Source organism: Hemicordylus capensis, chromosome 2 (genome assembly GCF_027244095.1).
Source record: "Hemicordylus capensis ecotype Gifberg chromosome 2, rHemCap1.1.pri, whole genome shotgun sequence".
Classification (NCBI taxonomy): Eukaryota; Metazoa; Chordata; class Lepidosauria; order Squamata; family Cordylidae; genus Hemicordylus; species Hemicordylus capensis.
The window spans coordinates 110,605,191-110,630,615 of record NC_069658.1 but is presented as its reverse complement, the minus strand read 5'-3'; the positions used below and the strand labels follow the sequence as shown (position 1 = coordinate 110,630,615).

Genomic DNA, 25,425 nt, shown 5'->3' with positions numbered 1-25,425 from the left:
GCCGCTGAAAGTGGGGCTGAAATAAAATATCCCATACAGCCTGAGAACAGGAGGGGTTCTGTGGTCAGTATAGTGGTATAGTGGCAGTCATTATAGTGGTCAGTATTGTTGTTGCCAGTAATGCTTTTCTGCCAGCTCCCAGGAACCCCCTCATTTGTGTTTGAGTCTCCAGGCTTGGAGATCTCACTCTGGACATGCTTGGGAGTCTCACAGTATTGTGAGCTCTCCATTTATGGCACATGGGGACAGGTCACTTAGTGACAGTGGACCAGTCACACCTAGATTTGGCTCCTAACAAGCAAATTGGAAAGGGTAGCAGATGCACGCCCTCCCTATGCTGGGATACTCTAAGAGTCTAAGTAGACCCCAGAAGTTAACTAAAAGTGGGTTAACACTCTGCCAAGGCCACTCTTTCCTCAGAATGAACCACCTTCCACTTCTCTTCTTTTGCAGAGGATAGCAGCAAGCTAATGTGCCAATTAGCTCAACAGGAATAACACAGATAAGACTTGCAGAGGTAAGTCTTCCTGCCCCCGCAAAGAGGTTTAGTCAGCAATAAGGATCTAAGAGATCATTAAAAAGTATTGATTGGATTACTGGACCTTCCATCCATGCAGAATTCTTCTCCTCACGTCTATACACTCTGTTTTCATGACAAAAGCTTTGGCATACCTTGGCAATTCCCACATTGTTACACGCAGGAAGAAAGATCAGCAACAATGGAATCCTTGCCGGTTCCATCCAACACACCTGTCCAACAAAAAAGATCACTTGGGATTTGTCCACAGGATGTCTTTGGGTATAAGAATCCCCAGTTACATGATCCGGTGTGCTTCTTGAGATCTTTGTGCTCTCTACGCACTAGCTACCTTGGAGTTACCAGCAGTTTTTTGGATGATTTACTGTCCACAGGACATCACACAAGGCTGTGTTCAGTACTTCATGCCACTCTCCAGATCAGCTTTCTTGCCCAGCCTGATCTGCCCAGTCTTTCTCGCTAACATAGGAAGCTTATTCCACGGAGGAAACACCCTTGTGGTTTCACCTTTATCTACTAACCCTTCCAACCTTCTTGCACCCACCTTGGCCTGAGCTGTTCCTGATGAACGAGGTTCATCAGTGGTTCTCAGAGACTTTCGTCCAGATCAGATGATATGAGCATTTGCCCCTCACTGGGCCTAAACTCTATATCTATTCCCCTTTCTTAAATCCAACTGCCTTCTTCTCTGAAGAGCTTTTTTCTCTTGCCCACCTGGGAACTTACACAATTAGGACGCTAAGCTAAAATGCCTTATTGCAGTTAAACATATTTTTGATAGTAATATTGCTTTAACCACACATTTCTCTTCTCTGTACCCCCCCTACAATAAATATCTTCTTTTGATTTTGAAATCTAAATCTTGTCCTAGTCTAGTCATTTCCTGAGTACACAACTTTGCACAAATTAAAACTAATGTGAAACTGTTCCTTGCTGAGCTAATTTTCCCTACGTAAGTCCAAAAACAGATTTCGAGGTGTTCGCCAATCAATCCCAGAGCAGTTTCATTAACAATGTAGATATATAAGAAAAATATATATTTTTAAAAAGATTATATCCTGCCTAGCTCATCACTGACCCAAAGCAGCAAACAGCAACAGATATATATATAAGAAAAATATATATAATCATAAAACCCAATTGACTCACAAAACATTTAAGCAAAGAGTAAAGCAAGTCAATCAAACCAAATCAATCTATATTATGGTCCAATTACCAAATGGCATGCCTATATAATCCTATATATACATTGTTCGTCAAGTATATATCATGTCTGATAGGTTTCCACAGGTTATCAGTTAATCTAATCTGTCCTGACATCAGCTTTTACTATGTTCTTTGTGGACTCCTTTATTGGGCCTTTATTGGGCAGGTGATGATAAACTTTCTTTTCTTAGGTTCTTGGTAAAATCCTTGTCTCTTCTTTGGATTGCTTCTGATGTGGCCTGAAACAGTGATCCAATAGAAGCCTTAGACCCATGTAGTAGAGGCATTAATCAAGAGGTTTGGGACATCATTCAGCAAATGATAATGGTTGGTTGTATCTGTGGCAAATCTGTGGAAATATTTTCCTGTAAAAATATGGACGATCGTCTACAGCAGCGTTTCTCAACCTTTTTGGAGTCAAGGACCGCTACATTCTTCATGCACAGTTTCCCGTACCAGCATTTAGTAAAGGGCTTTCAAGTTTATCTATTAGTACTATACTACAGGCATGCACAACTCAAATGACCTGGTGGGCCAAAACTGATCATGACTTGGCTCATGGGGGCTGAGGCCAATTTTTAGGGTGCTGATTATTAAAGTAATACTTAATATCAATCAATTAATTTAATTTAATTTAAGTGAAAATAAATAAAATGAATTTAATCAAAAATTAATTTTTGAAGTTCTAGCAGGCCAAGATTAATTTTAATTAAAATAAAATAAATTGAATTAAAAATTCTAATAAAATAAATACAATACAATCTGTACAAAGTACATAATAATAAAATGCATTGTTCTTTCTTTCCACTTCTGCCAAATCATCACACTTAACACGGAGCACTTCTAAGGAAAAAAATTAGAGAAGTTTTTCTCTTAATTTTTGATAAGAAGATTATACTTTGATCCTTCACCACACAGGCTTTTATAAGAAGGAAAGAGAGAAGTGAGACGGGGAAAGAAAGAGGGAAAGAAGAGGGCAGGCTTGGCTTGAGGAAGAGAATGGGGCAGGCTTGGCTTGAGAGAGAGAGACAGAGGGATGGAAAAAGGAAAAGAGGATGGAGCAGGCTTGAAGGGAGAGAAAGAAAGAGAAAAAGCTAAAAAAGAAAGAAATGGAAAGAGGATAGGTAGGTTTGGCTTGAGGGAGAGAGAGAAAGTCTCTATAAGCTGCTCAGATCTTGCAGAAGGAGCTAGGTAAAGAGCAGGGGCGTAATAAGGCTGGAGTGGGCCCAGAGACAAAATTTTAAAATGGGCCCCTCGCTGATGCACACACACACTTCACAATATATAGTCATGTGACTTGCCTCATGTGACTTGCCTCTGGGGGGCCCCTCGAGGCATGGGGGCCCCCAGGCAGCCGCCTCCCCTTGCCTAATGGTAGTTACGCCCCTGGTAAAGAGGCATAGAAAAAGCAAAATTAGGTAGGAGCCTGGGTAGGCAACAAGAGAACTGACAGGCCTAGGAAACGATGTTAAGCTGAGGGAGCAATCGAAGAAGGGTGGGGGGCAGGGGGAGAAGTCCAGAGAGAAAATGGATATATAAGTGAGATGCATGTGGCTGGGGACTGCAGAGGTGAGAGAGATTGGAGTTAACCTATTCATTTGAAATAACAAATCTAATCTTAGGATGCAGACATCTACATTTTCTACAGACAATGCTACATTTTCATGAGATTTAGCATTCTTGTGAGTTCACCCCCATGCAGTAAAATAAAACATTACCACATGTAGAAACTTGTGGGTCCCCTGCAAGACATATTAACTTTTGAATATAGAATATGGTTGTGGCACCACCAAATCACCTTATCATTGAAAATGACAGTTAAAAGTCATCTTCTGATGTCTTCACTACATTCATTCATTCATTCATTCAATTTCTATACCGCCCTTCCAAAAATGGCTCAGGGCGGTTTACACAAAGAAATAACAAACAAATAACAACATGTTTGGTTGAGAGAACTGGGCAGGAGTGAAATGGATTTAAATGCCAAGGCAGTTAATCTTGTCAAGTTAGGAAGCAGTATCGCTTACTAATTTTATCTTTGCCAAAGATAAGACGTGGTGAATGTTCAAAGTACTACTAAGTTTCTGTTAAAACCTTTGGAAATATGTTTTATTGACTATTCATTCATGTCAGATCTGGGTCACAACATTGTAGATTCAATGAGGAGTTGATTGAAAAACCTCTGTGCCCCAAATAAGGTGGTGCAATTTGCTTAAAGGGAAGGATTGTCTCATAATAATAATTAGGGCTTTGCTTTCCGCTTGCCTTCCCCTGCCGTGAACCTCCGTGTATTTTTAAAAATCCCCATGCTGAGGGCGTGGCTGGGGATGGCTGCTGGGTGGAGGGTGAGCCAGTAGTCCTTCCACCCCCTACCCCCTGAGAACCTCCGTGTTGTTTTTTAGGCAGGCAGGCAGGCAAGCAAGCAGCTTTCCGCTTGCCTTCCCCTGCCTCGAACCTCCATGTATCTTTAAAAAAACCCAATGCTGAGGGGATGGCTACTGGGTGGGGGGTGAGCCAGTAGTCCTTCCACCCCCTGCGAACCTCCGTGTTGTTAACCAAAATCCTTCACATTCCAGCTGCTGCGTGACCGAGGAGATGGCTATTGGGGTGTGTGAGGTAGTAGTCCTTCCAATCACACACACCCCAGCGGCGGGAGCGGCGGGCGGCAGATAGCAAGCAGAACAATGCCGTGGCCTGCTGTTTGGCCCGGCGCCGCTTCCCAACTGAGAGGCGCATCTGCGCAGTAACTGCTGCAGTAACTGCGCAGGCGTGGCTCTCTCACTTGGGAAGCGGCGCCGGGCCAAACGGCAGGCCACGGCGTCACTCTGCTTGCTATCCGCCGCCCGCCGCTGCTGCTGCCGCCGCCGCCGGGGTGTGTGTGATTGGAAGGACTACTACCTCACACACCCCAATAGCCATCTCCTCGGTCGCGCGGCAGCTGGAATGTCAAGGATTTTGGTTAACAACACGGAGGTTCACAGGGGGTGGGGGGTGGAAGGACTACTGGCTCACCCCCCACCCAGTAGCCATCCCCTCAGCACTGGGTTTTTTAAAGATACACGGAGGTTTGTGGCAGGGGTAGGCAAGCGGAAAGCTGCTTGCTTGCCTGCCTGCCCAAAAAACAACACGGAGGTTCGCAGGGAGGGAGGTGTTAACTCACGAAGGCACGGACCGGCACTCAACCTGTCACGGACCGGCACCGGTCCGCGGACCGGCAGTTGAAAAACTGTGGTCTACAGGGACAATGAGGGTAAGTGTAACCTACCTCACAGGGTTGTTGTGAGGATAAGCATAACCATGTACACTGCTCTGAGCTCCTCGGAGGAAGAGCAGGATATAAATGCAAATACATACATACATACATACATACATACATACCTACATACATACATACATACCTGCTCTCCCTGCAGACCATCCGAGCTCTTCTCACTGATTGTGAGAAGAGCTCCAAAGAGTAGCTGTTAAGCTGGGTAACTTTTCCTCCTACCTTGCTTCTACACAATCACTTCTACCCAGGTTTTCTTCTTCTTGCTTCCGCACAACCAAAAATTGGGAGAGCACACAGCTCCCAAACCCAGGTAGAACACAATGTTTGATAGAGTGAATTACCTCAGGTTGCCATATAGCTTGATGTAATGGTTAGAGTGTCAGACTAGTACTGGGGAAACCCATGTTCATATCCCTATTTCGTCATGAAACTCACTGGGTACCTCTGGGCCAGTCCTAGCCTACCTCACAGAGTTATCATGAGGATATAAAGAACTGCCTACACCACCCTGAGCTCCTTGGAGGAAAAGTATATTACTACAGCATTTGGTAGCCTCCTTGTAGAAGTAAGTAACATGAACTCATATGCTTAATAGGACCAGCCTGGATGATCATCAACACAAAATAAGAGATCACCAATCTATGACAGGTCTATCATCTTTGAGCTTGGCTGACATTGGATGAGATGATAAAAGAAATAAAAAATTCACCCCATCTTTCCTTAATTCATTTGATTCAGCTAGACCTAGAGATGATGACCTTTTTACCTATAGCCTTTGCTCCCGAGACACAGTTGTGTTTCAGGATGTGTTTTTAGGATCTAAGTTTGCTCTTGCCTCTCAAACATAAGGATTAGAGAAAGCAGTTAAAGGTTAATTATAAATCTGAGTTTATAATTATAGGGTTAAATATACATCTCAGAGTAACAATAGATCAATGGAAGCAGCAGCAAACAAATCTGTACGTGACAATGTTTCCTATTAAGAGAGGAAAGGAATATTGACATGTTTCTCCCAAGTTATGATTTTGTCTAGTAATGAGAAATTTTAAGATTAAAAAGGTGGGGATTTTGATCTAGATTCAGATTGCCCCCTGGTTTCCTCACTTATTTTCTTTAGTTTACAGTTTGTAAATACAATGGTCCTTAAACCAATGCTTCTTGAAACTATTTTTATGAAATGCCCTGTGTAATCAATACTATGTTTAGATGTCTTAAGCTTTTTCTAGGTATGCTGTACCAGAGGCTATATAAACTACTGTTTTTATCGAAACTGTCTCTCTTGAGTAAAGTGTGTCATCAAATCGATTTCGTTTCCTGGCACAGAGCCCACAGAGCCCTGTGGTTTTCTTTGGTAGAATACAGGAGGGGTTTACCATTGCCTCCTCCCGCGTAGCATGAGATGATGCCTTTCAACATCTTCCTATATTGCTGCTGCCCAATATAGGTGTTTCCCATAGTCTGGGAAATATACCAGTGGGGATTTGGCAACCTTCTGCTTGTTAGTCAAGCATTCCCCTGCTGCCCCACTTAAGGTGGCTCTCTCTATTGAATACATACCTTTAATTATTGTAATTACATTATCCTTGTGTGGAACACATACCCATGATACACTGGAATTTCTGGACTGAAGCCTTGCACACTACAATTTCCTGATACAGTTTGCAGCTAGTCTAAATACTGGGGTGTAGAAGGTTATCTATCAGAGACAGTCTGTGACACTCTGATTCTGCATCAATGATTAATGGACTGCATAACCATAGCCACTGGCTGACTGGTGAAATGGAACATGTAGGGGAATTTTAGCAAGCTTCCCTTCCCTTGCAAACCCTCTGTGTCACTTGAAAATATGTCACTGAGGGTTTGGTGATCTTCAGAGAGATATTTTTGGTATATCTCAGAGTGCTTCCTGGAGAAGGAGAGATCATCAAAATTTGCCCCCACTGCAAATTTGCCAGCAGTGGAGCTAAGTTAGCCAAACCTTTCAGAAATGCCAGTGCATCTTCTGTTGCACCATTGCTTCATTAGTCAGTATGTCATCCATTGAGGTCATTCTATCCGTAGTCACTGGCTGACAGTCCTAATGAAGCATGGACGAAGCAGGAGGAGCATCAGTGTAGCACAGGTGCTTCTGAAGTGTTCCAAACTGACACTGCCCCAGTGATAGTGTGTATCTGTGGGGATTCTTCTCCTCCTGCCAAAAGTTCTCTGAGTTACCTGAAAATTTGTCCCTGAGGACTGTGCAACCCTCAAGAACATATTTTCAGGTGGTGCTTCCTGGGGCTGCCTCCTAAGGGAAAGGGAGGTCTTTGAAATTTGTCCCCACTGCTGAACCAGAAGTGGAACTGAGTTAGTTACATTTTTCAGAAGTGTTTCTCCCATTGCATTGGAGCTTTGTTAGTCAGGATGTCATCTACTGAGTTTATCCTAACCATCAAACATAAGTGTCTATACTCTGTTCATTGAATGGGGCTTAATGAGCATAACCAATCAGTTGGGGCTGGCCTTACCATTGTAGACAACTGCCTAAGGCTGTACCATGTCAGAGATAGCTTGGTAATCACTATATCCCCTCTGTTGGTTTTTCTCTTAAACTTCTTACCAGCTATTTAGTCCCACATCTATTTGTTTCAGCATCCTAGAAGAGCAAGGGAGAAGCCAGTGCGGAGAAAAGACACAGTGTGATCGTGATGATGATACAGTGGTGTGTCATACTTCAAGCAGGAGGAGGAAAGAAAAGCCGTAGGGGTTGAGATTTTCCACTATGTTTGTGGTTCTGTGGATTGGTGTGACTGTAGGGAAATATCTTGGGGTTTTTTTTAAAGAACAGACAAATAATGTTCTTAAGAAAGGAGGGTTTGGCATCTGATGGAACATGTATGCTTATTTAATTTGTATGCCACTTTATCTATAAACTCAGAGCAGCTTACATCTAGATGTTAATAGACCTGTCTCCAAGGAGCTCACAGTCATGATCTACTAATTCACAGAACAAAGAACTGGCACTCCCTGTAGAGGTAAAAGAACTTGTCCTTCCTCAGCCCCACCCCTAAAAAACATTTCTCAAAGACATTTACATCTGCATAATACATGTGAATAAGATTTATTGTTTTGAGCATCTCAGTCCACCACAGCGGCATTGGACACAACTGTGGGCCTAATATAGCTAATGATGTTTTCTCATATTTTGTAACTTCCTATCAAAGATCCTAAAGATCATAGCAATATTGCACTACACAGCAGGGTTGGTGTATGAACTTCAGGAACCAGCTAAAACATTTGGCCATGATTCTACTGATCCCTTATCTTTGGGGGAGCTGAAAAGTAAATAAAAGTGAGTTAAGCTACTAGCATTGTTTAATTAGAAGGCAGCACAGTTTTATTCAGAAGATTATACAAGCAAGTTATTGATTTATTATATTTAATATATTGATTATATTTATATACCGCTTGATATGTGTATCTCTAGGCGGTGTATACAATTTAAAACAGAACAAATATAAAACAGAGTAAAAACATTAAAACAATTTCAGAGATTAAAAAAGTTAAAACAACTTCATGGGATAAAAGGAATTATTAAACAGTTACAAGCTGGTGGCAACCATAACTGGACCTCTCCAGATGATCTTAATAGGTGACAGAGTTTATGACAAAGGAGGTGCTCTCTTAAGTGCCCTGGACCCAAGCAGTTATTTTAAAATCGGTGTTATATGGTCCCTTTGGATTGTCTCAGGAACCAGTCTGGCTGCTGCATTCTATACCAATTGTATTTTCCGGAGTACGTACAAAGGCAGTCCCATGTAGAGTGCCTTACAGTGGTCAAGCCTGGAAGTTACCAGCATATGCACCACTGCTTTAAGGTCATTTACCTCAGAAATGGATGTATCAGTCAAAGCTGATAAAAAGCACTCCTGGCCATTGCCTCAACCTGAGAACCAGAGAGAGTTTTGGCTCCAGAAGCACTCCCAAGCTACATGCCTGATCTTTCAGTGGGAGTGTAGCCCCATCTACAACAGGCAGATCTAAACCATCTCTTGGGTCCCAACCCCCCCCACAGTCAGTACCTCTGTGTTATTCGGGTTCAACTTCAGTTTGTTGTCCCTCATTCAGCCCATTACCACCTCCAGGCAGGTAGGTTATGCCATTTCTCAATGAGATCAATATGGAGAAATAGATCTGGGTGTCATCAGCATATTGATAACACCCTGAACCAAACCTCCTGATGATCTCTCCCAGCAGTTTCATGTAGATGTTAAAGAACATTGGAGAGAGTATGGAGCCTTGTAGAACTCCATCCTTTAATTCTCACTTTGCAGAGCAGCTGTCTCCAAACAACACCATCTGGAATCTACCCAAGAGGTAGAAACATAACCACTGACTGTATAGCAGTGCCACCCAATCCCACCCAGAAGGATACCATGGTCAATGGTACTGAAAGCCGCTGAGAGATCCAAAAGGATCAGCAGAGTCAGCCAACTGGAGATCATTCATCAGGCCAACCAAGCCAGTCTCAGCCCCACAGCCTGCTTGAAAGCCAGCCTGAAATGGGTCTAGATCATCTGTATCATCGCAAACTGCCTGGAGCTGAGAGGTTGCCACTTGCTCAATCACCTTGCCCAACCATGGGACATTGGAAACTATGAGGGATCCAATGCCGGTTTCTTCAAATAAGGTCTAACAATAGCCTCCTTAAGACATGGAGGCATCCTGCCTTCCCTCAGAGAAGCATTTATAATATTTACTATACCCTCTCTGATAATATGCTTACCATATCAACCCCACCCAGGTGGGGTGAGAAGTGCAGCCCAAAGCAGTTTGTCCACATCCTTAGGAGTCACAAACTGAAAGTGATCCAATCCTATAAGAAGAGTTGTTGGACATTTCCACAGTAGATTCTGCAGTAACTGTGGAACCCAATTCAGCCCAAATTTAAAAGATTTTGTCTGCAAAGTCACTGAAGATGTCACAGCAAATGACTGATGGTTCCAAGTTCAAATTCAATTTGTCATTACAATTTGGCATAAATTTCTCTTTCCTTCTGGTGAATACAGGCAACCCTTGTTATACGCGGAACTGCTATTTGCAGTTTTGCGTATATGTAGGTGTCAAATAGACACCCAACCTCCTTATCCGCAGATATGAAAGGGCTAAAACCCACATATCCACCATTCCTAGAAGGCCAGAAGTATCCATGGAGGTCACTTCCAGCTGCCATTTTGTCTGCAGGGTCCATTTTGTGGCTTTTCTTTCTTTCTTTTTAAAAAATCAAACATTGGAAAAAATCAGTGCCTTTTGGGAACCATTTAGGACTTCTGAAGGGCATTGCTGGATGCCAAGAGACACATGGAGCATGGTAAGGCACTTTATTTGGACTATTTCCCCTTTTAAAAAACATATTTTAACCACATTTCATAAGAATCTAGGAACCTAACCTCTGCAGGAACAGAACCCCCGCAGATAATGTAGTCCACCTGTACAATGATAATAAATGAAGGGTGTAGTACACATCATCTGTTGCCTTCCTTACTTCTAGAGAGTGACCCATTATAAAGTAAGAATGTGGTCATGTATGTAGCTACTCAAATAATTATCCAGTTCATTATTTCTGCAAGCAGTGAGCTCTTAAGCTACTCTTTACAAGTTAATATACCTGTAGATGAGTTGGAGAACTGTATTCACCCACATGCTATCTGAGGGATTTTAATGAAGATTGTTTAATGAAGCATAGTGCTTTTCCTGTAAGAGTTAATGATGCCAAACGACAAAGGGATTTTAAAAAGATTACATTTCTCAGAAGTCCAAAGAAACTGATGATGTGTTCGGCCCTGAGCACGTTTTAGAAAACATATTTCCCCAGTTACTCCAAAGATCAGGAATTTAAATGGGATGACCCTTCAACAATATTGAATTGTGAAGTGTCCCCAGGATATTCCAGTCACAGGGCCAGATGAGCTGGAGAATAACAGTTAAACAAACAAACAAATAACAACAACATTGTTTATATAGCCAGCCCACAACAAATTGTTCTCATAGTTAGGGATCATGGTTTGGAAACTATGATGGTCCAGTTGACATTAGAGATTTGGATGGACAGGAATAATCAAAGTAAATGTAAGACAGAATATATTCAGAATCCACAGCTGGACTGAAAACCAGGAAATGAAAGAACCTGGTCTATATCATGCAGAATTAAGGAACAGCTGGAACTAAGCAGGACTGATCAGAACACAGTGAGGGCAAGTATGCCTGAGTAATAGATTAGGACAATGGCTTACAGACTGCTCAATGAGCAGCCTGTCCAAGTGACAGGCATGCTCACCGCTTCCACGGCATGTTAAACCCTGCTGGCATGGCTTGCAAAACTATGGAGGCTCTGACTGCACCTGCTAAAGAGTTTGCTGCTCTCTCCCACCCCCACTGCTTCATCCCCAATGGCAGTAGCACAGGACTTAAGGCTGTGCACAGAGCCAGCAGTGGCTGTCTCTTTATCACCACTGCTCTCCATCTATTATTATTATTTGTTATTATTATTTATTTACACAGTCAGACAGGTGTTATTGACTGGTTTGTTTTATCCAGACATTGAGTCCTTCCCAAGGACCTGGGATGGCTGAATTTTATTGTCAGTGTTGTTCCTGTTTTTCTAGATATCGTCGCAGAATATAGGCTGTTCCCAGTAAAGCTGCTTTTTGTAATTGGCTGATGGTGATTTCTGTGGCCCCTATGGTGTTGAGGTGCTCTTCAAGGTCTTTTGGAACTGCACCCAGGGCGCCAATTGCCACTGGGATTATTTTGGTCTTTTTCTGCCACAGCCTTTCAATTTCAATTTGTAGATCTTTGTATTTGGTTATTTTTTCTATTTCTTTTTCTTCTATTCTGCTATCCCCTGGTATTGCTATGTCAATTATTTTAACTTGTTTTTCTTTCTTCTCTACTACAGTTATATCTGGTGTATTGTGTGGCAGATGTTTGTCTGTCTGTAGTCGGAAGTCCCAGAATATTTTTACATCATCATTTTCTTCAACTTTTTCAATTTTATGGTTCCACCAATTTTTGGCTACAGGTAGCTTGTATTTTTTGCAGATGTTCCAGTGTATCATCCCTGCTACCTTGTCATGCCTTTGTTTGTAGTCAGTCTGTGCAATCTTTTTACAACAGCTGATTAGGTGGTCCACGGTTTCATTTGCTTCTTTACAAAGGCGGCACTTGCTGTTTGTGGTTGATTTTTCGACTTTTGCTCTTATTGCATTTGTTCTTAGTGCCTGTTCTTGTGCAGCCAGTATTAAACCCTCTGTTTCTTTCTTCAAGTTGCCATTCTTAAGCCATTGCCAGGTCTTGGTGATGTCTGATTTTCCACTTATATTGTGCAAATAATGACCATGCAGGGGCTTATTTTTTCCATTTTTCTGTTCGGTTCTTGACTTGTTCTTTCTTGTAGGCCTGCTTTCTTTCATTGGTGTTGAATAGTTTCGCATTATTGACCATTTGAAGTGCATCTTCTTCACTGTCCTTGATATATTCTTCAAGGCCTCTTTTCTCCTCCTCTACTGTTTGATGGACTAGCAGCATTCCTCTTCCACCTGAGCTACGAGTGAGGTATAGCCTATCTACATCACTGCGGGGGTGCAGAGCATGAATGATGGTAATGATTTTCCTGGTCTTACGACCTCGCTTCTCTAGCTCTGCCTGGCTCCAGTCTATTATTCCTGCAGTGTATCTGATAACAGGTATAGCCCAGGTGTTTATGGTTTGTATGTTGTTCCCGCCATTGAGTTTGGACTTGAGGATTTTTCTAACTCTCCTGATGTATTCACTTCCAATTTTTCTTTTAACTTCAGTGTGTGCAATGTTATCAGCCTGGAGAATGCCCAAGTATTTGTAATGTTCTTTCTCTTCCGGGTTCTTGATCTTGCTTCCATTGGGCAGTTCTGTTCCTTCTGTTTTTGTTATTTTCCCTCTGTTCATTATTAATGCAGCACACTTGTCTAGTCCAAACTCCAATGCTATATCGCTACTGAATATACGGATAGTGTTTAGCAGTGATTAAATTTCTGACTGGGACTTGCTATACAACTTCAGATCGTCCATGTACAGCAGATGGCTGATTTGACTTGATGTTTTAGATGTTTGGTATCCGAGGCCTGTTTTGTTTAGTATTTGTGAAAGCGGGGTCATGGCGATTACAAACAGAGGGGATAGTGAGTCCCCTTGGAAAATGCCTCTTCTAATGCTAACCTGTCCAAGTGTCTAGCCATTGATTGTTAACTGTGTACTCCACATGCTCATTGCTTTTTTTAAATAAATATCTGAATGTTTTTGCTGACACCAGTTGTTTCTAAACACTTTAGTATCCATGTGTGAGGCAATGAATCGAAGGCTTTCTTGTAGTCAATTTATTTATTTTATTATTATTATTATTAATAATTCAATTTCTATACCACCCTTCCAAAAATGGATCAGGGTAGTTTACACAGGGAAATAAAAAATAAATAAGATGGATCTCTGTCCCCAAAGGGCTCACAATCTAAAAAGTAACATCAGCTAGACACCAGCAACAGTCACTGGAGGTACTGTGCTGGGGGTGAATAGGGCCAGTTACTCTCCCCCTCCTAAGTAAAGAAAATCACCATGTTAAAAGATGCCTCTTTGCCAAGTTAGCAGGGGACATTGAATCAGCAGGATCAAACTCCCATGCCGGCGCAAGCCTTGTTACAGACTATGACATCACTAGATCAAGGTTCATCAGGCATTTTTGATAAAAAGTCACCAAAGTGATTATTCATAAGGATTCTGGTATGTTGAAACTCTTGTCTGTAAAGCTGCATTTTGAAGTCAAAATAATTGCCAACCAAAACTGCTGATGGCTGTATCTGCTATTTAGAATGTTATAATACCACAGTCTCTTTCTATTACTACATTTTATTTACCTACTAACACAATAAACATGCTACAAAAAGGGTATGTTAAATGTTTTTGAGTTAAATCCCTTTATCTGCAAATAAGTTTGGAAAATTACATTTTTTAGCCTACTTTCCAGTAGGCTTATGAGATCACCCAGCATTCTCTGTGTGTGTCCGTGTGTCCCCACCATCAACTTCACAATGCCTGGACCAATATGAACCGAATTGGGTACAGTTGTAGGGACACATAGGGACACCTCAATGGCGTAGTTTGTGATGATGTCATCCACCCCAGTCCAAGATGATGGAGATGTAAACTTTTGAGGCACAAGTGGGCTAACTTGTGAACTGCTTAACTGATTTGAAACAAATTTGCTACAGCTGTAGGGACACATAGGGATGCCCTACTGGCATGGTGTGTGATGATGTCATCCACTCCCATTCAAAATGGCAGCCACATGAACATCTGAGGCACAAGTGGGCTAATTTGAGAACTGTCTAACAGATTTAAACCAAATTAGCAATGGTTTTAGTGAGTAACACACAGGGACACCTCAGTGGTGTAGTTTTTGATGATGTCATCCACCCTGATTCAAGATGGCAGAACCATAAACTTTTGAGGTGCAAATGAGCTAACTTGTGAACTGCTTAAATGATTTGAACCAAATTTGCTACAGCTGTAGGGACACATAGGGACCCCTCAATGGTGAAGATTGTGATGATGTCATCCACCCAAAGTGGCAGACACATAAACTTTTGAGGTGCAAGTGCATTAACTTGTGGACAATCTAATAGATTTGAGCCATATTTGCTACAGCTGAATAGACACATAGGGATGCCCTAATTAGTGTAGTTTGTGATGTCACAGCTGAATGGACACATAGGGATGCCCTAATTAGTGTAGTTTGTGATGTCTGATCCAAGATGGCGGATGCATCTTGAGGCTAACTTAAGGACTGTCTAGCCAATTTGAACCAAATTTGGAAGAGCTGCAGTGAGTGACACATAGGGACACCTCAATGGTGCAGTTTGTAATGATGACATCCACCTTGATCCAAGATGGCAGACATAAACATGTGAGGCGCAAGAGATCTAACTTGTGGACCTCGATTTGCACTAAATTTAGTCCAGATGTAGAGACAGTGAAAGGAAAGTAGGCTGATTAATTCTTACTAGAACTTGTTTTTTGTTAGGACTGCAATGAGCCCCATCTGGAGGAGTAGTCAAGCTCAGCACATAATCTGAGCATTCTGAATACAGTTGTTCAAAGAGTTTTACATGGAAAAGGCTCTAGTCAGCAAAAGCACATGATGCTTAAAGTTGATCAAGCTCTCTTTCCATTACTAATAAGAGCTGACATGGGAATGCCACAATATATGCATGATCTTATTCACTGACTAGGAGGTCTCCATACATTGAGGAACTTTATGAAGCTTATCAACACACATACAAGATTCTGGACTGGAAAATATTCAGACAGAATGTGGCATTCTGTGACAAATTCCAACCAAAAAACATGTCTGGTGAATCTTTTGCTAAACGAGTACATGCACATAAACTAAAACTGCAAGCTGTGGCAACTACAGTTTCCTAAACTACTGTTGAGGAACTACTGTTGTTACTCAACAAGAGCAGGAACCTGGTTTAAAGAAACAATCCATGAATGTGTCACAGTCAGATGAACCACAAGATTATGATGCTCTCAGTAACAATACTGTCATTTCTTCAATGTCACTAATTATGCAATATGGGGTTGTGCATATTTGGCACAGATAAATCAGCTACTTCATGAATTCAAGGATGAGTTCATGAAAAATAAATTATTTTGAAGGGAGCAAAACAGAAATTCAACCAAGAAAATCTTGATCACAGCGCAGAGTGAATGAATGCAATAAATGAAAGAGGAGGTGGTATAATTGGAAAGCAAAGATTGTGCCATCAAGTTGGTGTTGATTCCTAGTGATCACATTCCATGTGATTTTCTTGATAGAATACAGGAGTAGTTTACCAGTGTCTCATCCCACACAGTATGAGATGATATCTTTCAGCACCTCCCTTTATTGCTGCTGCCCAATATAGGTGACTACAAACGTATTTACTAGGCATAGTCCAGGAAGCACTCCAGCGGGGATTTGAACTAACAACCTCTTGCATTCTAGGCAAGCTGCTTCCTCATTGTGCCACCGCCACTGAAAAGTGGTATAATAGCATCAGCACTGAGTAGATGATCACTGTCATACAACCCAAGGACTTGCACTGCAACCAAAATGACGGAATCTTTCATTATTGGGAATGATTCCAACATTATTCACAATGAAACTGCTCAAGCTAGATTTAAATGGGATAATAAAGATGAATGCAATATTCTGTCAATTCTGCAGAGATTCAACATGAACATTCACGTGATATTCTTCAAGACCTTTCCACTAAAGCAGAGGGTTATCAAACTTGTGTCCGGAAACATCTAAAAACCCAGCTGCCAGTATCTTCAACCACAATGGCCTCTGGGGATGATGGGAGTTGTAGTCTAACAACAACTTCCTTCTACAACATTTCTCATTTGAGATGCCTCATAATAAATCCTACTATTGGGAACACCCAATCCACCCTCTTTTGTTTTAGTATATAAAACATTATTTAAAGTCTAGATCTATTCTTTCCATTTATAGAAGTTTAAAATATTTTATGCCACCTATTAGTTGTAGAATATGATAAGTAGGAGGAACAAATATAACCTTTAGAACCCAAATCATGGTACGATCTTGAATTAGTAAGAGACAGTGAAATAATGATATCGTTATTTCACTCGAAATAATATCAAGTCTATTTCCTCGTAGCAATTTTTTCTAAAAGAATGGTTAAAATATTACTAATTTCTTTTCAAAAGTTATATTGATAATCTGGAAGAAATGACAATCCCACTTAACATCTCTTAATTCCCCTCTTACACCAGTAGCATCTCATCCTAAATTTATAGAAATACTCGGTAGAATTAAATAGACCCAAGAATAAAATAGTGAGATTGAGAGATTTATACCATATGGGTAAAATTAAGACATCTGATCAAATAAAAAAACTAGTTGTTGAACTAAGTTGTTTGTGGTTTCAATTTTACAACTGAAATCATTTCTCTCTTTGTCCCAGGTGTTACCCATGGCCAGTAGAGACCTGACTGAATTTGAGAGAAAGCAGCTATGAAGTAAAAGGATTAATTTCTAAATTCTATTCAACTATGTTAGGACAAGAGTTAAAACCTTTGACCAGATTAAAATCAGTTTGGGAGATGGACTTACCAAAGGTCTTTAATGAAGGAGAGTGGGGAAAATCTGGTCTGGTAAGTCTTTACATTTAATTTCATCTCAAGTTAAAGAAAGTTATATTAAGATAATCCATAGATGGTATACGACCCCGATGAGGTTAGCTCATATTACTAAGAATACATCATCTAATTGTTGCAATAATAATTGTAAGGAAAAAGGGACTTACTACCATCTATGGTGGATGTGCCCAAGAGTTAGGATTTTCTGGGAAATTGTTTCTTTTAAGAGAGGGCAAAAATCACCACCCAGCAGATTTGGCCAGGCCCTATTTATTTATTTATTTATTTATTTATTTATTTATTTAACATAGTTTTATTCTGCCCCAAACTTGCATCTCTGGCAGAATACAATTAAAATGATTTACAACATTAAAACAATTACAATAATTTAAAACAGTAAAACAATTAAAATAATTTAAACATTAAACATTAAAATCATTTAAAACTTTTGGCTTAGTTAGATTTTTTTTCAGAAGAAGAATTGAAATCTAAAGACTTATTATCCTATATGTAAATAGCAGCCAGACTAATGATAGCTAAAAATTGGAAAGAGGGAGTGTTATCTTTAGAGCACTGGAAAATTAATAATAATAATAATAATAATAATAATAAGCAGATATGAAGCCAGAATTACACAACACAGGCAGAATCTCCAATTCCAGTCGAATCAGAGACGTTTCTACCAAAGCATAGAAGGAGAAACTGCGAGAAACATAGAAAGACCAAACAGTGCAATTCTGGGGGAAATTATGGGACAATCCAATAGATTATAATAAAAAAGCAGGCTGGGTAAAAGAGGTTGAAAAATGTAACCAACAGATGTAAGATCTAATAATAACACCAGAATTAATAAGTGATAGAGCAAAGAAAATTAAAAATTGGACTGCACCAGGCCATGATGAACTGCATGGCTTTTGGCTTACACCCCTAGCAAGCCTTCATAAACAATTATCAAAACAGTTCAATCATATTTTGCAAGGAGGTGATATTGAACAATGGCTAACAACTGGGAAAACTCATCTCATAATGAAAGACCTAGCAAAAGGTACAGTTCCAAGTAATTATAGACCAATCACCTGCCTGCCAACCATGTTCCAATTATTAACTGGAATAATAGCAGATGAAGTAATGCAACACGTATTAACTAATAAGCAGCTTCCAGTTGAACACAAAGGAAATTGCCCGAACACCAGAGGCACAAAAGACCAGCTGCTGATTGACAAATGCAATAAGAGCAAAAGTCAAAAAATCCACAACAAACAGCAAGTGCCGCCTTTGTAAAGAAGCAGATGAAACAGTGGACCACCTAATCAGCTGTTGTAAAAAGATTGCACAGACTGACTACAAACAAAGGCATGACAAGGTACCAGGGATGATACACTGGAACATCTGCAAAAAATACAAGCTACCTGTAGCCAAAAATTGGTGGAACCATAAAATTGAAAAAGTTGTAGAAAATGAAGATGCAAAAATATTATGGGACTTCCAACTACAAACAGACAAACATCTGCCACACAATACACCAGATATCACTGTAGTAGAGAAGAAAGAAAAACAAGTTAAAATAATCGACATAGCAATACCAGGGGATAGCAGAATAGAAGAAAAAGAAATAGAAAAAATCACAACATACAAAGATCTACAAATTGAAATTGAAAGGCTGTGGCAGAAAAAGACCAAAATAATCCCAGTGGTAATTGGCGCCCTGGGTGCAGTTCCAAAAGACCTTGAAGAGCCCCTCAACACCATAGGGGTCACAGAAATCACCATTAGCCAATTACAAAAAGCAGCTTTACTGGGAACAGCCTATATTCTGCGACGATATCTATAATAATAACCGCAAGAACATTGATAATAAAATTCAGCCATCCCAGGTCCTTGGGAAGGACTTGATGTCTGGATAAAACAAACCAGTCAATAACACCTGTCTGACTGTGTAAAACAAACAAATAAATAATAAAATAAAACAACTTTATTTGTTAGCTGCCCCATAACAAATTGTTCTCTGAGCGGCTCACAAAAGAGCGTTAATACATACAATAAAAACACATAACACATTAAATCATAACAGACCAACAAAGGTGAAAATATGAAATACAATACAAAGCAGCATTAAAAACTCATTTTAAAATTAGTTAAAATCAGATAAAATCTGAAAATAATGAATAATAAATTTTGGTATGCATCAAAAGCTGAAAAATTAGTCTATTCTTTAAATATTAAAAAGGTTTAATTCCCACTTTATCTGTTTATGATTTGGATGATCTATTATTATTTTTGAATCGTAAAATATGGAACAATTCAGTTTATTCAAGTTTGGAAAGATTTATTTCTATAAGATTGATTTTGATGTTGTAGATTGCTATTTATCAAATGTTTTGTTGTTTTTTGTTTAGGTTTTTTGTTCTCTGAATTGTAATGTTATATGGTTTGTTTTTTAAATGTATGTATTTTAATATCTCCTCCTATAATTACTGTCAGGGTGGTCCTACCTCTCCCCACGAAGGCAGCCATATGAGACATTTGGCATCCCTGGGTGGACTAGGGACCTCTTGTGATGCTTTTGATCAGGAGATATATGTGCCTGCCAGGAATGTATACTTTATCTCAACTCAGGCTTTTTCCTCTTCAAGCAAAACAAATGTCTATGGTATCCGTCTAGGCTAATCAAAGGATTGTTGAGACAAGTAAAAAAGAAAGAAAGATGGGATTCATTTACCCTTTATGAAATGAAATGATTCATGAAATGATTCATTTCATTTTACCAGTGAAATTAACATTGATATTGGGCCAAGTTGCAAAACCCAAGCATCGGGGGCATACTGTTCATTAGGCAAGGGGAGACAGTTGTCTCCTGGCCCGGCTGCCTCAAGGGGCCCCCAGGAGACCCCTCACTTCTGCTCTGCTGGCACAGGCGGCCGCCCTTGGACGGCAAGACTCTGCTGCACCGCAGTGGCTGCTGGTGGGCAAACCGAGAGGAGGGAAGCGTTGGCCAGCAAAGGGACTCGAGCAGCGTGAAGGGACAAAGCTCCTCCCTCTTTCCCAACCATAGCAATAGCTTCCTTGAGCCTCTATGGGGACTGGGCAGGGAAGGCCCAGCAGAACGTGTCGGGACGCGATTCAGCATGTGGCACTGCTGCAGAAGAAAAAAGGAGTCCTCGGAGTAGCAGAAGGAAGCCGCAGCTCTGCCTCCTTTCCCCCGCTCTCTCCTTTTCATCATCTCGTGCTAGGACAGCCTCATTACTCAGAGGCGGAGGGCGAGAGGGGGACTCAGCAGCCACCATCGCCAGAGAATTCCACTCCTTTGGCAATCGGCGGGGGGGGGGGGGGCGGCAGCAGCAAAGAGAGGGAGTAGCAGTTCTATCACACAAAGTCAATGGAGCAAAGGAAACGAGGCTCTCCTGCACAGACCCAGGTGAGGCAAAGCTCAGGCGCTGCTAGAAAAGGGTACTCCAGGGTGCAGCTTGACTCCTGAGGGTGCCAAGCCCAAAGTAGTTCTTCTGTGCTTTTGCCTTTAATAAGGGCATTTGCTTCTGGCAACGCACCTCCCACACGCGTCACTTTTCTTTTAAACAGGGCATACCAGTGCCATTACCATTTAACACAATGTATTATAGATCATAATGAAGGCTTCTGGGTTATTGCTATGGCTAATCCAAGTGTGCTCATTAAACAGAAATGCTGAATTCATTCTTGGCTTAAAGGCTTTTTAATATACCCGACCCATTAGAAGCGCCTTTGATGGGATATTTGTATGCATACGTATGCATGTTGGCAATGCAAGGCAGAAGGGGGGAAACTCCAGTTTTGATCTGAATTATTTATTTATTTATTTATTTATTTATTTATTATTTTTTACATTTTATATCCCGCTCTTCCTCCAGGGAGCCCAGAGTGGTGTACTACATACTTACGTTTCTCCTCACAACAACCCTGTGAAGTAGGTTAGGCTGAGAGAGAAGTGACTGGCCCAGAGTCACCCAGCTAGTTTCATGGCTGAATGGGGATTTGAACTCGGGTCTCCCCAGTCCTCGTCCAGCACTCTAACCACTACACCACGCTGGCTCTGAATGCACATTCTAACCAGGGTAGGCTTGTTCGTTTATATTTATTTCTTTTCAACATTTTTGCCCCCACCCCACTTTTCTAAAGGACTGCTCAAAGCAACAAACAAGTATACCTGGATGGAAACAATGCACCACAAACATCAAATTAAAATCACACTGAAAGGGCATAAAAATCAGGCTCTTTCTGCCAGTCAGGCTGGTTGCTGGGTCCCAAAGCCCCCGGCTTCCTCTTTCTCCTTTGCGTGCTCACTTCCATCCCATGTGGGTGGAGCATGGAAGAAGTCTCTGGTGGCTGCAGTGGCAGTAGCGCAGGCCCCGGCGGGTGGCAGCAGCAGGACTCAGGAGCTGCAACAACAGCGGAGGCTCCTCTTCTTTGGGGCATGCCCTGCTATTCTTGCTCCTGAGTCTGGCCGGATAGTGAGCTATCCACCACTACCACCACCACCAGAGTTGCAGCACTGGGTAGCACTCATGAGTGCAGAGACGGCTTCCTGCACCTCTACGCAGCTCTGCACCCTCTTTCGGATGGAGCAGGCCCCACTCGCTGCCTCTGAGCAGCTGGAGCCTCTGAGCGGCAAGCTGATGCCACACCTCTGTCCCCGAAAGCAAACTTTTCTACTTGGCTTGGTTGGGGAGGTGGAATGGAGAGGGGAATAGAGAGAGCTGCTAACCCTTGGAAGGGCAGCAATATCCTCATCTTGAAATGAAGCCTTGAGAAAGGTAGTGCTTTATCATTACTTCATTATAAACCATTCCTTGAGTAGGCTTTACCCGGGAGTAGGTCCTACTAAATTTTACTATGAGGAGAAGTGTTTGGGTGCAGCCCTAAGGTGACTTCCCAGTCCTAAAATAGAGTTACAATGTTCTTCTAAATAGTAGGCTTCCAGTTAATGCCAAGCAGCGAGATATTATTATTATTTATTGTTATTAGTTGGTTTACAAAAGTCAAAATACAATATAACTCCATAAAAATATATGTGCAATGATTAAAGTTCTTCATTGACGCTGTTGTATTAGTTGGTTCTGCTGTTATTTACACCTTGTAACTAGTTGGGATAGTTAGCAGAGACATTGGGCCAGGAGAAGGAGAGGAAGGCAGTGAGGGGCCCATTTTAAAATCTCTGCTCTGGGCCCACTCCAACCTTGGTACGCCCCTGCCAAGCATTGACATGCTGTCAAAGTACATAGCTTCATGAAGAGTTTTTCAATTTCAAGAAGCAACAGCAATAGAAATATCAAAAGTTCCAAAAATCCAAAAAGCAAGCTTAGCTTCTCTGTCCCTAATGTCTTCAAACCTGCTTCAGTATCCACTCAAGGTGTTTCTCTTCTCTGCTCAACACACTGTTGTACTCCTTAAAGAACTTTTCATTTTCTTCTGTCCTCCCAATTCAAAATCAAAGTCGGGTGCAGATGACCTAATTGTTTTAACTGGGTGGGTATAAGTGAAGGCCATGCACAGAGTGCAAAACAAGTGCTGCTCTCAGCAAAAACAGGACTGCTTATGTAAGGATATCCACACAAAATGATTTATCCTGGGTTTGCTTTTAACTTCTTTTAGTCATTGACAGCAACCACCCACAAATATACTTAGAAAATTGACATGATATGTGACAAACACACTGTTGATGGTTGAGTGACGTGTCACCGCTCTAGCAGAGTGGTTCTGGAGCATGCCGAGTGAGTTCAGAAAAGCTGCACTTCAGAGAGCACAGAGATTAGCACATGGGCTAGTGCTGCATGAGCACTAATGTTAGGAGCTCCCACGCTTTGTTAAGATATCAGCCTGTGTTTGTATAGCACAATGCTATTTTCTGCCAAAAGACTGGCTTTATCTGTGTGACATTCCACCCAAGTGGTAGGGTTTTTGCTTATCAGTCAGCTTCAGAAAGATGTAAGTAGGTAGGTAGGGGTGTGTGTGCGCGCACGTGTATACACCTGTGCATCACTAATATATATCATGTATTAATTTCATTGAAAACTATGTGATTACTCCAGTAACAGAAGCAAGAAACCAATTTTTTGTGGAAACATGACTAGTAACACAGTGTGTTACAAAACAAGTGTAACTTGATTGTTAAGGTATTGTAAAAATCAATAAAATTTTAAAATGCGAAACATGGCTCATGTCTAGATGTTTTCAAGGCAGATGTTGCCACTCAGCTGCTAGCAGAATCTGTTTCAGTTCAGAACTGGTCTGAAGTTGGCCTAAATAATCCCTTATAGGTTGAACTGGTAGTGTTACAGTACTCATTCTTTGCTGCTTGTAGAGAGCACAGGGGGCTCAGGTTTCTAACTAGTTAAGAAAATTACATTTACAAGAACATAAGAACATCCCAAGGCTAGCATCCTGTTTCACGTGGCCCACCAGATGCCCAGGAGAAGCCCACAGGAAAGAGGTGAGAGCATGCCCTCTGTCTTGCTGTTGCTCCCCTGCAACTGGTACATCTAAGGCTGCATCTTGCCTCTAAGGCTGGAGGTGGCCTACACACACCAGACCAGTAGCCATTGATGGACCTGAACTCAATGAATTTGTCTAAGCCCCTTTTAAAGCCATCCAAGCTAGTGGCCATCACCACATTCCATGGCAGAGAATTCCATAGATTAATTACATGCTGTGTGAAAAAGTACTTCCTTCTATTGGGACTTCCAGAACCTGTACATGGAGTCCAAGAATTCAATATAGGAGCTAATTATGCAATGAATCTTTATGAAAAGGGAATGATTTGTTTTGAGGTAAATGAACAATTATAGGAGAACATTACCAAGATTTTTGTCCATGCTTTAGTTGCCTTGCAATGGTTTTCCAGATTCACTCACTTCCTATTCATCACTCCTGCTTTTGATATATCTTCTATTGGCCTCTGCACCTTCCTGTGGTATTTGACCAGCTAGCTCATACCTGCCAACATGTCCCTATTTTCCCATTGAGGTGTATGGGGAAATAGGGACATGTTGGCATGTATGTTAGCTATGTTCTTGGTCTTATGTACCCTGCTGAGTTGGGTACACACCTATGGTTCTTTGTACCTGAAGCCACACTAAAACCTGCAATCTTATTCTGGAATTTTCACACTGAAAAGCATTAAGATCCAGCCCAATATTTGATATTTGATCTGCCTATCACTAGCTTTGGCTTAGACTTCATCCCTTATTATCTTTGACCTGCCTATAGTCTACAATGTTTTGCATATGACACAGACTTACTGTTATCTGGGGTATTAATAGCTCAGTGTAGTAGTAAGATGAGCATTAGACTTTCACTTTTATCTGGGTACAGTCTGAAACTGTTTTCACATGGTTATGTTTTTATTAATTTTTCTGCAATTGTAAATAGGAACATAAACACCTACACTAACTACAATATACATTTGTTTTACAGTTCTGCTCCTGTGTTTTCTACTGCACGTTAACAGCGGCCACGAGTGACACACTCCAGACACAAAGGCATTCTTAGCAGCACTTGTGACAATGCCTTGGAGGCAGGGTGCAGCTGAGACTGGTTAAGAAAGAGCCAGCACAGTCTTTGGCAGAAGAAATTGGCTGCAGTATTGAATGAAAATGCATAGCATGGCTTGATCTGTAAGGTTTAAAGATGTGGTAGGCAAGTGCTGAGTAATAGCAGAGCACAAGAAACAAAACAATAACGACAAGGTGGGAGAGAAGGGATGAACCAAGGGCACAATGATTTGGAATAGGGCCACATTTGCAGCTAGTTATATACATACACCTACATACACCTTTGATTCATTGCACAGATTTTTCCTGAGAAATGTCTGCAAGGACACATTTTTGAAATGCCTCACTCGCGATGGCTAGAAGCCAAAAGCGATTTGGGAGTGAGTGGTCTGGCCATGCAATTCGTTTCAGACAATACCTGCTGAATGGGACTTTTGACAGTGGAACTGGAAAGAGCCTGTGAAAATGATGATTCATTTGTAGAAAATGCCAGTGTACCACTTCGTGGCAGTGTTTCTGAACCATGTAACACCAGCTTCTTAAAGAGATTGTGCAATGTAATGCTGTACATTGATGAGGATTATCCTCTACAATGAAGTTAGCTTAATGAAGCAGGTCTGCTCAGTCAGATTAGAACAAATACAATGACCGCCTCCACCCCTAAGGGAGCT

At 41.2% G+C, this 25,425-nt stretch overlaps 1 long non-coding RNA gene across 1 annotated transcript; it reads left to right on the top strand.

Annotated features, from left to right (window-relative positions):
- Positions 1 to 394: 394 nt before the first annotated feature.
- On the top strand, positions 395 to 25,425 carry LOC128346736 (uncharacterized). The gene is made up of 4 exons (XR_008317162.1): positions 395 to 517; positions 7,647 to 7,754; positions 17,057 to 17,246; positions 24,678 to 25,425. It is a non-coding gene; the product is annotated as an uncharacterized LOC128346736 (long non-coding RNA).